Source organism: Dermacentor andersoni, unplaced genomic scaffold (assembly GCF_023375885.2).
Source record: "Dermacentor andersoni unplaced genomic scaffold, qqDerAnde1_hic_scaffold ctg00000676.1, whole genome shotgun sequence".
In the NCBI taxonomy this organism is placed as follows: Eukaryota; Metazoa; Arthropoda; class Arachnida; order Ixodida; family Ixodidae; genus Dermacentor; species Dermacentor andersoni.
The window spans coordinates 17501-32500 of NW_027315356.1; the positions used below are offsets into that span (position 1 = coordinate 17501).

The 15000-nt window shown below is 55.1% G+C and overlaps 4 non-coding genes across 4 annotated transcripts in view; 3 read left to right on the forward strand and 1 right to left on the reverse strand.

Annotated features, from left to right (window-relative positions):
- Window positions 1-4467: 4467 nt before the first annotated feature.
- On the reverse strand, window positions 4468-4659 carry LOC140214843 (U2 spliceosomal RNA). Its single transcript, XR_011891772.1, has one exon. It is a non-coding gene; the product is annotated as a U2 spliceosomal RNA (small nuclear RNA).
- Window positions 4660-10071: 5412 nt separating this feature from the next.
- Window positions 10072-11886, forward strand: LOC140214845 (small subunit ribosomal RNA). Its single transcript, XR_011891775.1, has one exon. It is a non-coding gene; the product is annotated as a small subunit ribosomal RNA (ribosomal RNA).
- A 1574-nt stretch (window positions 11887-13460) lies between these two features.
- Window positions 13461-13613, forward strand: LOC140214842 (5.8S ribosomal RNA). The gene has a single exon (XR_011891771.1). It is a non-coding gene; the product is annotated as a 5.8S ribosomal RNA (ribosomal RNA).
- A 1146-nt stretch (window positions 13614-14759) lies between these two features.
- The window catches only part of LOC140214841 (large subunit ribosomal RNA), a 3960-nt gene continuing 3719 nt past the window's right edge, over window positions 14760-15000 (forward strand). The window contains exon 1 of the ribosomal RNA XR_011891770.1: window positions 14760-15000. This exon is cut by the window's right edge and continues 3719 nt beyond it. This is a non-coding gene — a ribosomal RNA (large subunit ribosomal RNA).

Genomic DNA, 15000 nt, shown 5'->3' on the forward strand with positions numbered 1-15000 from the left:
CAGCGAGGCCGGTATTGACTGCCGCCTCGCGCACACTGGTACAGGGGGGGCTGCTTTTTTTTTTTTTTTTTTTTTTTTTTTTTCGCCGCCCCGGCTGACGTGGTTGCGGACTTTGCCGCGCGCAGGCGCGCGACAGACTTCTACCGGACTGCATACAATTTCAGCAACAACAATCCCGTGGGTTCAGTTGCAGTCCCCGCGTGGCTTAAGCGCCGAGCATTTTTACTCGCTACCTGGCTTAAGCGCCGAGCATTTTTATCGCGCTACCTGGCTTAAGCGCCGAGCATTTTCAGCCTTAAGCGCGGGCGTTCGGCGCTCTCCGTGGCCGCCCCGGCTGACGTGGTTGCGGACTTTGCCGCGCGCCGGCGCCGACAGACTTCCACCGGAATGCATACAATTTCAGCAACAATCCCGTGGCTTCAGTTTTAGTCCCCGCGTGGCTTAAGCGCCGAGCATTTTTTCTCGCTACCTGGCGTAAGCGCCGAGCATTTTCAGGCTTAAGCGCGGGCGTTCGGCGCTCTCCGTGGCCGCCCCGGCTGACGTGGTTGCGGACTTTGCCGCGCGCAGCTTGAGCGGTGAGCATTTTCAGTCGCCATATGTGGCTTAAGCGCGGGCGGGGTGTGGCCGCCCCGGCTGACGTGGTAGCGGACTTGGCGTAATGTTGCCCGTTGTTTCACAGGAAACGGGCACCGCGAATTTCATGCTTTCTTTCCAGCTTGGAACGTTTGGCTTTGTGTGCGGGTGCTGCATTTAAGGAGCTGTGTATAACTTTATAGAGCGTCTCAAGAAAAACAATTTGTTTGAAGCTTCACACGTGAGAGGAGCGGCTTCTGAGTACGAGGCGGTTTTCCTTTTTTTTTTTTTCTGCCGATAATTGTACTCATCTGCCACGTCTCTCACCACGATATGATATTTTTTTGGGGGGTTTCTCCTTTGATCCTCAAGTGAACGGACTGTCCAGTACTGATGCCATTTACAAAAATCCAAAACAGCAGAGGCCCGCACCTGCTCAATCAACGCCAACTCAATTTAAGGAAGGGCTGTTCAAAAGCTGATCGAAACCATCCAGTTTGGGAAAACCTATTTTATGCAGTAGTTTTTATTATTATTTTTTTTTTATTGTGAGAGACGTGAAATCCACACCACGAAATGAACGTCCCTTTGTTACCCTTTTGTTACCGCGGCTTCGAAACCGTGCGTAATACCAATTTAATTGTGTCCTGGTTGGCCGTTTGTCAGCACTTTGTGTTCTTCTAGAAAATCAACTACTAGTTTATAAATTACGTGCGCGAAATTTTCCTCCGTGTGCACCACCAAAATACTTAAAGAAGAGAGAATGCGTCCGGGGCCTTGGGATTTCGAAAATGCCGTGCTCTGAAATTTTCACATCCGCCATTGGAAAGATAATTATTATCCGTCGTAAAAAAGAAAAAAAAAAAGAAAGAAATCACATTTGAAATTATCATTGAAAGTGGCCACGTTTTTCGGGGCATGTCTTGATGAAATAATTTCAGTTCAGTTCAGCATGATTGGATTTCATCTTTTCCAGTATTCTCAGTACTCTCGTTGTAGTACCAATTGCCGGCAGATTTTTTTTTTAGTTGTTTAGAGTTATACATTCCTGAACGATGTTTTTCTTTTCCTCAAAGCTAGCCATAGAACCAGCGCTTTCTATAAAATCATGACAATAAGAATCCAGCATATCGGTTCATCTTCGGCGCGATTAAAGTTCGGGAACTGGCGATTTTTTATTGCCGTGATCAAGAAGGTTAACACCAGATAAGGCGTGATATTTCAGCATACCAGTCACGATATCTAATCGAATCTAAGATTGAAATGGCGTTCTGAATTCTTTCGGTTCCAGATAGAAAGAAACAGAAAAAAAAAAAAAAAAAGAAAGGATGTGATTGATTGCCATTCAAATCTGAAGACCGCGTGGAGAAAGTGTTCCGGTTTACATTCGGCAAATCAAAATGAACGGCTAAAATTAATCCATCGTCTGGTTTCATGCGCGAGATCACGTAAAAGGCAGCCATTCTTCTTAGCATGGTTTCTCTCTTTTGCTCTCTCATTCGCGCACGGAAATTTCTTCGTACGGGAATTTTATGAAGCGAAGGCGGCTGCAGACCATTTTCTTTGTTTAGTTCATGTTCGTAGGCGCAAATTACAAACCTAACACTTGGAGCAACATTTCCACTACTCTAGAGGGGCATAAACTGTAGACAGTGCACGCTTTCTCATTTATCCAATCGCTCGCAAACACATTGCATTGCTAGTCTACAGTGGCAATACAAAGTGACGTTTCACCATGCACGTCGAAGTTCATTACCAGTACCGCGCCAGCATCGACCGGCCGGCGAAGCGACGAGCTCAGCAGCGCATGCGCAAGGCCCGACACCACCCCAACCGAGCTTCCCTGCTTATCGGAGAGAGCAAGTGCGCGTGAACACGGGCGCGTCTGAGTATCTGGATTTAAAAAAAAAAAGAAAAAGAAAGCGTTTCCGAGATATTGACAAAGACAAGTGGTCGCGGTCGCTCTGAATCTTATCGTATTATAGAAAACGTGGGATGGCGGCGCTTCCTCGAGGGTCAGAAAGTACAATCGTCGAACTAGGTGGCAAGTGGAGTACATCCTTTTTCTTGGAACGGTTTGCAATTGACTGCTTGAATGTGCCGACCACGCGTCGCGGGTCGCGTATAGAGCCAACCGTTGGCAAGCACGCGTCTAGCGTAGCAGCAGAACCGATCGCGGTTGCGATAACCCATCGTTGGCAGCGAAAAAGAAAAACACCCACACGCAGTTTGTAGCAATAACCGTACAAATCAATGTGGTTTTAAATATAGCTTCACTGGTCACCCAAGAAGGGCACCGAAACTTTCTCATGACGCACACCGCTGTAGTCCACAAAGAACAAAGCGCACAAAATAGATATGATACAGCCGCACCGCATTATTTCGTGTTTTCACCATTTCATTACTTTCGTGTGCATGCGCGCTAGGGCCACGCAGGCCAGGAGTAAAAGGCACGAAAAAAAAAAAAAAAATGGTACGCAATCCTAAGCTTTGACTTGACTGCTGTGGCACTCGCATTTGTGTTCTTTACCTTAGGCGAACGCAATGCGCAAACTGAACTGGAATTTCCAATAATGGAAATTCCTGTTTGGCTCATATTTGCGTTTTTCGCCCGAGCAAGCGCTTCACTGCACTACGCTTTGCCCCTTCAACGTGGCTACACTGCCCGGCAGGCGTGTTCTGCGTAGGGCCGAACCTGCAGGCAAAAAGCATGGGCGCCGCCATCTTGTTGAGAGCGGCGCCAGGGACACAATCGCGCCTAGCTCATTGAGTTTTCCCCCAAAACTGAAAAAAATTTGACTTCATTAAACGAGAAAGATGCCACGAGTGTCCCAACAAAAAGCTTTGAGGATTACCGAAGGGTAACTGAGGGCGACGCAACGGGCTCTGGAAAGAAGGATGATGGGTGTGGCGTCACGGGGGGATCGGAATAGAGCAGATTGGGGTGTGCGAGAACAAACGCTCGTTAATGACACCAAAGTTTAAACCAGGAAAAACAAATGGGCATGCGCAGGGCATGCAATCTGGGGGGAAGATAACCGGTGGCCATTAAGGGTTACAGACTGAATTCCGAGAGGAGGGAAGCGTAGCAGGGGGTGGCAGAAAGGTAGGAGGGCAGATTAGATTAGGGACTACATGGCGACAATCGGCACCTGACCGGGGTACTTGGAGGATCATGGGAGATGCCTTTGCCCTGCAGTGGGCGTAGCCAGGATGATGATGATGATGATGTTCATGATGAAAAGGTAGCAACAGGTCTTCGTAACATACAGGTTAGAAAGATGAGGCACCTTTTAACCCTTGAATATATTTCGCCACATTCGGGCATACGACAAGTTTGTTTTCGAGGCGCTCGGTCCCACTGCTGCGAAAATGTGTACACAAAGGCTGCACAGTAGTTGCCAGAAATCGGGCACTCTATTTTTCTTTCATAGGGAATCTTTCTTCCACTTGGGCAGCGGATTTCGGCGGCAGGGCGAGCTTGCGTGGGCGCGGTGGTTTACGGATCCAAGCGATAGTGAACTCCAAAATCCAGTGTTGGCTTTGAGTGGGATTCATATTGATTGCGAACCCCACGGCTAATCCTACCCCCCATCCCCCCAAGTGGCTCTTTACAGGAGACAATCATTCAGAGACATCGGACAAATAGGAATTCTGGTTCTTTCTTTTGCTTTCATTAATTTTTCTCGAAGCCCATAACTAGAAATTTGCTGGAGCGGCTGTCCCATTTGCGACGCAACAAGTGCGACGCTACACACAGATGGAGTGGCAGTTTAATTACTCTCGTGGTCCGCGAACCGGCATCGTTGCGTGTAGTATAGGAATGGTGCGTGTCAAGTCAGTGCTCGCGTTGAGCTTGTGCTCTTCATTTTGATTGAATGAAGTCTCACCTAAGTGAGCGGGGCCGATCCCGGAGGTAGTGCAATACCGGGCCGACCTGCGGCGGAGGTGAAGCAGGCTTCAAGCACTCCGCCAACTTCCAAAAATAGGTTTAATATCGTGGGTCCATATAGAACCCGTATCAGATATTAAGCTGATAAGAACAGATACTACACTTTGATCTTAGCCAAAAGGCCGAGAAGCGATGTCCTTCACTTCACTTCATTGTACTACTCGCCTTGTGGGCGCCCTGCCGACATGGGTAACCTCAGCAACAGCGTGGGCAATATTATAAAATTCAGCCTGTGTACAGACTCAACGCTCCCTATCTCACGGATGAATTCGCAACGCCTCAGTCTTTCGCTGTTAACGAAACGCTGTCGCGTAGAAACGAGACCCGAGTGCAAGCTTGCTTGTAACGCGAAACCAACCAAGGCAACCTCGTAGAAAACGGAACAGGCGAGCGGAAAAAAAACGCGCCAGGGGAATGCTTACTTCCGTCTGAATGCGACCGCTCAAGGTGACCTTCCTTGAGGGCTTCGTTTCAAGCCCGTGTGCAATTGTAATATACTACGCGCATTTCCTTCATTTCTTTTTATTTACCGCAAGGCCCACTGAAAATTTTGATACGGCACAGGCCGGGACGGATCGCAACGTGTCGAATCGACCGGTAGAATTAGGTAGCATGCCCCATGTACGAAGACGAGCAACATAGAAGTGAATGACAAAATAAATATAGAAAACGCTGCACACTCCTTCCAACCGGAAACATAGAGGGGAGAAAGATCGCCATCTGAAACACAGGCATTGTAAAAAAAAGAAAAAAAAAAGTGCTACCTCATCATCTTTACCATTACCGTGTGTGTGTATGTATATATGCATGTGTGTGTGTGTGTGTTTGTGTATTTATATATATATATATATATATATATATATATATATATATATATATATATATATATATATATATACGCACACATGCTAGCATAGCTTAAACGCAGCTGGAAAGCTCAGCCTTGCACAAGAACCACCCCCTGTCGCAAACCCCTTTGAAACATTCAAATGCCAAACACGAGTAGAGCGAGGTCGTTCGAACCTGGCGCCAAAACGCATTGGCGCCATCTGTGTACGGAACTAGGAAAACCTGCGGACTTTGCAATACAGAAAGAAAGGTAGATGGCGTGAGCTAACGCTCCATTGCATACTAAGAACGAGAGTTAGTGAATAATGGCAGAAACGTCTTGGGAAGAGAAAAAAAAAAAAAACACGCAAAAGTTGTTGGCTTGTGCAAGCACTCTATGTTACAGCGATTAAAGAGCATAGCATCTTCTACAACAGCAGCTACAAAAAGAAGAAGAACGTGAGAGAGGGAGAGAGACAGGCGTGTTTCTTTGGAATGCAGAGCATGCAGCACATACTATAAAGTGCCAAAGAGACGGGGAAAGCAGATGGCGCGAAGGTGTATGTCCTCAAAGCTTGAAAGCAATTTCTAAATTACATGTACCGAAGTCCACCTACTCTCATCAGGTTGCTCCCGCCTCCAGTTGCGTTTAAAGTGAAATTACAGTCGCCTCAAAGGCAGACAGAGAGAGAGTGAAAATAGGTACACTTGCTTCGCGCAGCTGCAGCCGTTCAAATTTTACAGCAAGAGCACTCCCGAAGCAACAAAGTCCGCTGCCGCCTGGGCGCAATGCGCTCGCTTCAGTAAATTGCCGTGCTGGCCTCGGCAACCAAGAGGTGTAGTGCGGCAGACTGCTGCATTGTAGCACACCGCAAACCGTGCAGACGTAAGCGATCGCCTCGACATCGCTGCGAGCGCTCGAAGAGACAAAGTCCGAAACCACGTGTGCCGGGGCGGTGCGAGCGCGACGCCTTTGACGCAACTTTTGCGTACAAGCCGCCGCACCGCCACGACGGAATCGCTGGCATCCCGCACGCAGCTGCATTGTGTCACGCCGGCAATCGTTGAAACACCACGCAGTCGTCGGCGTCGGCCCCGACATGGTTGCGAGCGCTGGAAGAGACAAAGTCCGAAACCGCGTGTGCCGGGGCGGCGCGAGCGCGACGCCTTTGACGCAACTTTTGCGTACAAGCCGCCGCACGGACACGACGGAGCCGGTGTCACCCTGCAGAGGGCTGCACTATAGCACGCCGGGAACCGGCAAAGAACCGCGCAGACGTCGTCGTTGGCCGCGGCGTTGCCGCGAGCACGCGAAGAGACAAAGTCCGAAAGGACGTCAGCCGGGGCGTCGAGCACGCCGCCCGCACTGTTCGCACGCGTGCTCGGAAATGGCGAAGGGGCCGCGCTAGCGTGCCTTGAATCGGTGAGCGGCGGTACCGCGGCGATCGCCAGAGCTCGAATCCGCCCTGCAAAAGCCAAATATTGGCGCTCGGCTCGGCGCAGTACGCCGCCGCGTCGCACGAGTACGGCCCCATGGAGGTCTGGGCACTTATCGCTGCTACTGTAAGGGGCCGTACGGCCCCGGCCGACATTGTACCGTAGTGCGATTTTCGGCTTGCGCGTGCTCGTGGCGTAGTCCGCGCACCGTTCCGACGTCGACAATCGTGCCCACGACTACGCGAGCGCTGGAAGAGACAAAGTCCGAAACCGCGTGTGCCGGGGCGGCGCGAGCGCGACGCCTTTGACGCAACTTTTGCGTACAAGCCGCCGCACGGACACGACGGAGCCGGTGTCGCCCTGCAGAGGGCTGCACTATAGCACGCCGGGAACCGGCAAAGAACCGCGCAGACGTCGTCGTTGGCCGCGGCGTTGCCGCGAGCACGCGAAGAGACAAAGTCCGAAACGACGTCAGCCGGGGCGTCGAGCACGCCGCCCGCACTGTTCGCACGCGTGCTCGGAAATGGCGAAGGGGCCGCGCTAGCGTGCCTTGAATCGGTGAGCGGCGGTACCGCGGCGATAGCCAGAGCTCGAATCCGCCCTGCAAAAGCCAAATATTGGCGCTCGGCTCGGCGCAGTACGCCGCCGCGTCGCACGAGTACGGCCCCATGGAGGTCTGGGCACTTATCGCTGCTACTGTAAGGGGCCGTACGGCCCCGGCCGACATTGTACCGTAGTGCGATTTTCGTCTTGCGCGTGCTCGTGGCGGTGTCCGCGCACCGTTCCGACGTCGACAATCGTGCCCACGACTACGCGAGCGCTGGAAGAGACAAAGTCCGAAACCGCGTGTGCCGGGGCGGCGCGAGCGCGACGCCTTTGACACAACTTTTGCGTACAAGCCGCCGCACGGACACGACGGAATCGCTGGCATCCCGCACGCAGCTGCATTGTGTCACGCCGGCAATCGTTGAAACACCACGCAGTCGTCGGCGTCGGCCCCGACATGGTTGCGAGCGCTGGAAGAGACAAAGTCCGAAACCGCGTGTGCCGGGGCGGCGCGAGCGCGACGCCTTTGACGCAACTTTTGCGTACAAGCCGCCGCACGGACACGACGGAGCCGGTGTCGCCCTGCAGAGGGCTGCACTATAGCACGCCGGGAACCGGCAAAGAACCGCGCAGACGTCGTCGTTGGCCGCGGCGTTGCCGCGAGCACGCGAAGAGACAAAGTCCGAAACGACGTCAGCCGGGGCGTCGAGCACGCCGCCCGCACTGTTCGCACGCGTGCTCGGAAATGGCGAAGGGGCCGCGCTAGCGTGCCTTGAATCGGTGAGCGGCGGTACCGCGGCGATCGCCAGAGCTCGAATCCGCCCTGCAAAAGCCAAATATTGGCGCTCGGCTCGGCGCAGTACGCCGCCGCGTCGCACGAGTACGGCCCCATGGAGGTCTGGGCACTTATCGCTGCTACTGTAAGGGGCCGTACGGCCCCGGCCGACATTGTACCGTAGTGCGATTTTCGTCTTGCGCGTGCTCGTGGCGGTGTCCGCGCACCGTTGCGACGTCGACAATCGTGCCCACGACTACGCGAGCGCTGGAAGAGACAAAGTCCGAAACCGCGTGTGCCGGGGCGGCGCGAGCGCGACGCCTTTGACGCAACTTTTGCGTACAAGCCGCCGCACGGCCACGACGGAGCCGGTGTCACCCTGCAGAGGGCTGCACTGTAGCACGCCGGGAACCGGCAAAGAACCGCGCAGACGTCGTCGTTGGCCGCGGCGTTGCCGCGAGCACGCGAAGAGACAAAGTCCGAAACGACGTCAGCCGGGGCGTCGAGCACGCCGCCCGCACTGTTCGCACGCGTGCTCGGAAATGGCGAAGGGGCCGCGCTAGCGTGCCTTGAATCGGTGAGCGGCGGTACCGCGGCGATCGCCAGAGCTCGAATCCGCCCTGCAAAAGCCAAATATTGGCGCTCGGCTCGGCGCAGTACGCCGCCGCGTCGCACGAGTACGGCCCCATGGAGGTCTGGGCACTTATCGCTGCTACTGTAAGGGGCCGTACGGCCCCGGCCGACATTGTACCGTAGTGCGATTTTCGTCTTGCGCGTGCTCGTGGCGGTGTCCGCGCACCGTTGCGACGTCGACAATCGTGCCCACGACTACGCGAGCGCTGGAAGAGACAAAGTCCGAAACCGCGTGTGCCGGGGCGGCGCGAGCGCGACGCCTTTGACGCAACTTTTGCGTACAAGCCGCCGCACGGCCACGACGGAGCCGGTGTCACCCTGCAGAGGGCTGCACTGTAGCACGCCGGGAACCGGCAAAGAACCGCGCAGACGTCGTCGTTGGCCGCGGCGTTGCCGCGAGCACGCGAAGAGACAAAGTCCGAAACGACGTCAGCCGGGGCGTCGAGCACGCCGCCCGCACTGTTCGCACTCGTGCTCGGAAATGGCGAAGGGGCCGTGCTAGCGTGCCTCGAATCGATCGGCCGGGGGCCCCGTAGGGCGACAGACAGGCAATTGTGCAGGAAACCGTACTGGCCATTGGCGAGAAATTGCCGTTCGCGCATTCGGTGGACGCGCTGCGCTTTCACGACTTCGGCATTGTGCTGCCGACGTAAGCTTTCAATCTTGCTCGCGGCGTTACGAGGCGGCACGATTTTCGCCAAACGCTCGTCGAAAGTGGCACGAGTACGGCCCCATGGAGGTCTGGGTACTTATCGCTGCTATTATATGGGGGTCCCAGAGAGCAGTCGCCCCCAAAGCGACCTGGGTGTTTGATATGCGGCGGGCTTCGTGCCCGTCAAGCGTGTCCCCGGTATCGCTCCCGTGGATCCCACAGCTGACGTCTGCAGCCTCATCCGCTTGATGCGTTAGGGGCTGGTTGTCGGACGACGCTTTTTCCACGATATCGAAGTGTGTTCCGCATCGTCCTCGGACGAATCAAATACGAAAGCGCCGAAGGCGCGGGCGTGACCCGTCGCCTAGCGGCTTTGCCGTCTCGGCTACGTTGCAAGTGTCGGTCGGTCCACCAGTGCTGCGGGCTCGAGAGAAACCGCAAGCCGCGATCGAGTCGACACAACCGGTCTATCGAGAATGTTGCGTGCTTCTTGCCGCGTGGCGATACCCGGCCCTGCGGGGAGGGCGCCGTTGCGAGCTCGAACGCCGTCGTCTCGGACTGTGCAAAGTGCTACCCTTTGCGAGAACGAAGCGTGTTGGGGCGCCTGAAGGTGGCCTCGGCATCGCAAAAACGGCGTCCGGCCTGCTTGAAAGGCTGGACGCGCAGTTGAACGATTACCTGGTTGATCCTGCCAGTAATCATATGCTTGTCTCAAAGATTAAGCCATGCATGTCTAAGTACATGCCGAAATAAGGCGAAACCGCGAATGGCTCATTAAATCAGTTATGGTTCCTTAGATCGTTTCTTCCTACTTGGATAACTGTGGCAATTCTAGAGCTAATACATGCAGTGAGCCTGAAGCCCTTTGGGCGACGGGTGCTTTTATTAGACCAAGATCGATCGGGTTTCGGCCCGTATTGTGTGGTGACTCTGGATAACTTTGTGCTGATCGCATGGCCACGAGCCGGCGACGTTTCTTTCAAGTGTCTGCCTTATCAACTTTCGATGGTAGGTTACTTGCTTACCATGGTTGTTACGGGTAACGGAGAATCAGGGTTCGATTCCGGAGAGGGAGCCTGAGAAACGGCTACCACATCCAAGGAAGGCAGCAGGCGCGCAAATTACCCACTCCCGGCACGGGGAGGTAGTGACGAAAAATAACAATACGGGACTCTTTTGAGGCCCCGTAATTGAAATGAGTACACTCTAAATCCTTTAACGAGGATCAATTGGAGGGCAAGTCTGGTGCCAGCAGCCGCGGTAATTCCAGCTCCAATAGCGTATACTAAAGCTGCTGCGGTTAAAAAGCTCGTAGTTGGATCTCAGTTCCAGACGAGTAGTGCATCTACCCGATGCGACGGCTCGGACTGAACATCATGCCGGTCCTTTCTTGGTGCACTTCATTGTGTGCCTCGAGAAGGCCGGTGCTTTTACTTTGAAAAAATTAGAGTGCTCAACGCAGGCGAGTCGCCTGAATAAACTTGCATGGAATAATAGAACAAGACCTCGTTTCTGTTCTGTTGGTTTTTGGAATACGAGGTAATGATTAAGAGGGACAGACGGGGGCATTCGTATTGCGGCGCTAGAGGTGAAATTCTTGGACCGTCGCAAGACGAACTACTGCGAAAGCATTTGCCAAGAATGTTTTCTTTGATCAAGAACGAAAGTCAGAGGTTCGAAGGCGATCAGATACCGCCCTAGTTCTGACCATAAACGATGCCAACCAGCGATCCGCCTGAGTTACTCAAATGACTCGGCGGGCAGCTTCCGGGAAACCAAAGTGTTTGGGTTCCGGGGGAAGTATGGTTGCAAAGCTGAAACTTAAAGGAATTGACGGAAGGGCACCACCAGGAGTGGAGCCTGCGGCTTAATTTGACTCAACACGGGAAAACTTACCCGGCCCGGACACTGGGAGGATTGACAGATTGAGAGCTCTTTCTTGATTCGGTGGATGGTGGTGCATGGCCGTTCTTAGTTGGTGGAGCGATTTGTCTGGTTAATTCCGATAACGAACGAGACTCTAGCCTATTAAATAGGTGCGGGGTTCCCAGCACCTTACAACCTTCTTAGAGGGACAAGCGGCTCCTAGCCGCACGAAACAGAGCAATAACAGGTCTGTGATGCCCTTAGATGTCCGGGGCCGCACGCGCGCTACACTGAAGGAAGCAGCGTGTCTTTATCCCTGTCTGAAAAGACTGGGTAACCCGTGGAACTTCTTTCGTGATTGGGATAGGGGCTTGCAATTGTTCCCCTTGAACGAGGAATTCCCAGTAAGCGCGAGTCATAAGCTCGCGTTGATTACGTCCCTGCCCTTTGTACACACCGCCCGTCGCTACTACCGATTGAATGATTTAGTGAGGTCTTCGGACCGATGTCCGGCGCGGCCTTTCGGTTGCGCCGGTCTGTTGGAAAGATGACCAAACTTGATCATTTAGAGGAAGTAAAAGTCGTAACAAGGTTTCCGTAGGTGAACCTGCGGAAGGATCATTACCGGATTGTGAAGGGTGGCGAGCGCCATTGTTTCTACCCCGTGTGGGTGAAGCAGCTCGCTGCGCCCGACGCTTTCCGCCGCTGGCCCCGCTTGGACGCGGGGACGGCTATACCCGAACATGCCGGGGACTGCCTGAATTTTGAGGGGCGCCCCGTGCCAAATTTGTTGCGCCCAGTGGACGCCGGCTGCAACCTTGGACGGTTGGCTTGGCCGCGCCCGCGGGTAGAAACGGCGTAACGCACACTGGGTGGGCTTTCTGTCCGCTTTGGCGCTCTTGCGCGGAATGGGAGTAAGACGACCCGACCTGCTGCTTTGCCCAGTACGAGGGGAACGGCGAAGCGTGCGGTCGGTCAAGGAACTGACGGTCGAGAGCTAATGCCGCTGCCGCTTAGTACACACACGGAACCGTGGTGCGAGCGCTCTCCCGTCCTCCGCGGCAAACGCTGCCGAGTCTGAAAAGTCTGGCGGCTGCCGGTCGCTTCCTGCGGCGAGTATGGAGTAACGACCCGACTTTGTTGCCGCCCAAGTACTAAAGGAACGGTGTGGCGCTCGGTCGGTCATGGAACTGTCGGTATGAGGGTGCGGCTGCCAAGTACGGAAGGAACCGTGGCCTAAAGTGCTCTCCCGTCCTCCGCGGCAAATGCCACCGAGTCCGAAAGGGCCGGAGGCTGCCGGTCGGCTCCTGCTCGTGACGCGCGAGGTGTCGAGATCGCGGTTTAATGCGACGACGTCTGCAGGCTATTCGCCCGCCGCCGAGGGAAAGGCGGCGTTGCTGCGAAGTACCGAAGGAAACGCGGCTTTGCTACGTCGGAAGCGTTCTGCGGTTAGCGGACTTGTGCGCTTTGGGAAGGCGCCGCACGTCGAAAGAGGAAGTACGGACAGACGAGGGACTGTAGTCCCGGATTCGAACGCACTTGCGGCCAGGCCCTTGCTGGCTTCGTCTTCCGCCTCAAGTAGACTTGTTGTGGCGCCGGCGCAGGGAGCCGTCCCTGGCACTGGCCGAGTGGTTTTGGAGAGCTGCGCGAGTACGCGCGCCGGGCTCTTGTCTTTCGTCTCAAGTAGGCTGTTGGATCAACAGCGGTTATGCTGCGGCGATCTGCCGATGCGAAAGTGTGTGTGTGTTTGAGGCCCTTCTATGAACCTACTGCTGACTGAAGCGAAGCACGTCGATGGGGGTGAAGCCCTGCCCGTGGCCGTGTAGCCGTTAAAGACTCCACAGCGGCTTAGCCCTAATCATGGCTCTGTCGCTCTTTGCAATTTTTAGTGGAGCGATGTGAACGTGCACACGAGACACACGGGTCCGGTGGTTGGATGGCAGGTAAAACCGGCTTCGAGTGCGCGCAAACGGCATAAGCTACCTCGAGGGCAAGCGAGGAAGGCGTGGGCGCAAAACACACGCGCGAGTAGCAGGAGTGGAGTGCCATTAGGCTTTCAGCTGCTGAGACGCGGCCGCCGAAAGAGCGAGACTGGAGGAGCGCACGCCGAAAGGCGCTCTTCGAAACCACACACAGGGAGACGCCACGTGCCTAAAACCCTGGTTGTACTGTACTGAATTGAACAAACTATTTTTCACGACTCTAAGCGGTGGATCACTCGGTTCTCGGGTCGATGAAGAACGCAGCCAGCTGCGAGACTTGGTGTGAATTGCAGGACACACTGAGCACTGATTCTTTGAACGCACATTGCGGCCTTGGGTCTTCCCTTGGCTTCGTCTGTCTGAGGGTCGGATCACATATCAAGAGAGACTTCGGCGCACAGGGAACGTGCGTCCGTCGACTCGTTTTGACCGCGTCGGCATCATGGACAGTACGTTGAGCGCTAAAGCCACGCGCCAGCGGCCTCACGAGAGGGAGACGGTGGCAAACCGTTGTGCCAATTCTTCGAAAAGACGGAAACGAGGCATTACTACTGCAGCGTGACGAGTGCGCGCCTCTAGCAAGACCGCCGCAGGATGGAGTCGGATACCTGCAGGGAAAGAGCGGTCCAAGCACGAGGCGCGAACGTCTGTTGCCATGTAGCGCGCACGTTTGCGAGAGAGTCGGAAGCGCACGCTTGCGTGCACGGAAAACGTGGGAATGAAACGCCGGCCGATTCCCGCGCCGTGCGCAAAGCCAGCGCGATCGCAATTTGCGCTGTTTGCCTTCGAAGTACGTCGAGCTCCAGAGCTGGTCGCTCGTTCACGTCACCGCAGTTGTGTGGGCGCCCTTCCGGGCTTCGTCGCAGGAATGGGAATCGGCAGATTCTTGCGAGGAGCGGGGAGGAGAAGGGTGGCCCCCGAAAGCGGTTCGACGCGACAGCGCAGTCTGCGAGCGAGAAGAGTCACGGCACGGCGGAGAATTGCCGCGAAACGGAAAATGTCTCCTTCGAGAGCGTGGGTGCCCCGTTGGCCGAGCTGAAGCGTTCCGTCGTAGTCCGCCGTCGGTCCAAGTGCTTCGCAGTCTCTGTCCCCTAAAGACTGGGCCACTCCAGTTGGGGCAGGGGCGACGCTACACGAGACGATGCCTCCCGCCAGGTTTTAGTCGCCCCTGCGGTGCCCGCTGAAGCGGCGCGCTGCTAAGGCGATCTTTGCCTCGGTGGTGTTTGGGCTTCAGACACGGTCGCTTACCACGCAACTGCTCGTGCGCCGCACGCGCGCAGGCGGTTCACCGCCTGCCAGCCTCGTCTATAAGTAGCTCCGTGTTGGGCGAAGGACGTGGTAGGGCGTCGCACTCGGTTGGCGCTGGGTTTTCGAACGTGTCGAGTCCTTTTCGGCATACCGCTCGTATGACGCACGCGCGCAGGCGTTGTGCCGCCTGCCAGCCTCGTCCGTAAGGACGTGGCAGGGCGTCGTACTCGGTCGTGCTGGAATGGGCGAAAGCGATGTATCCGTTGTCGACCTCAGATCAGGCGAGACAACCCGCTGAATTTAAGCATATCACTAAGCGGAGGAAAAGAAACCAACAGGGATTCCCCGAGTAGCTGCGAGCGAAACGGGACCGAGCCCAGCACCGAATCCCCCGTCCTTGCAGGCGGTCGGGAAATGTGGTGTATGGGAGGCGACGTTCTCGGGTGTTTGCGACGGTGCAAGTCCCCCTGACAGGGGCTTGTCCCAGAGTGGGTGCCAGGCCCGTCTC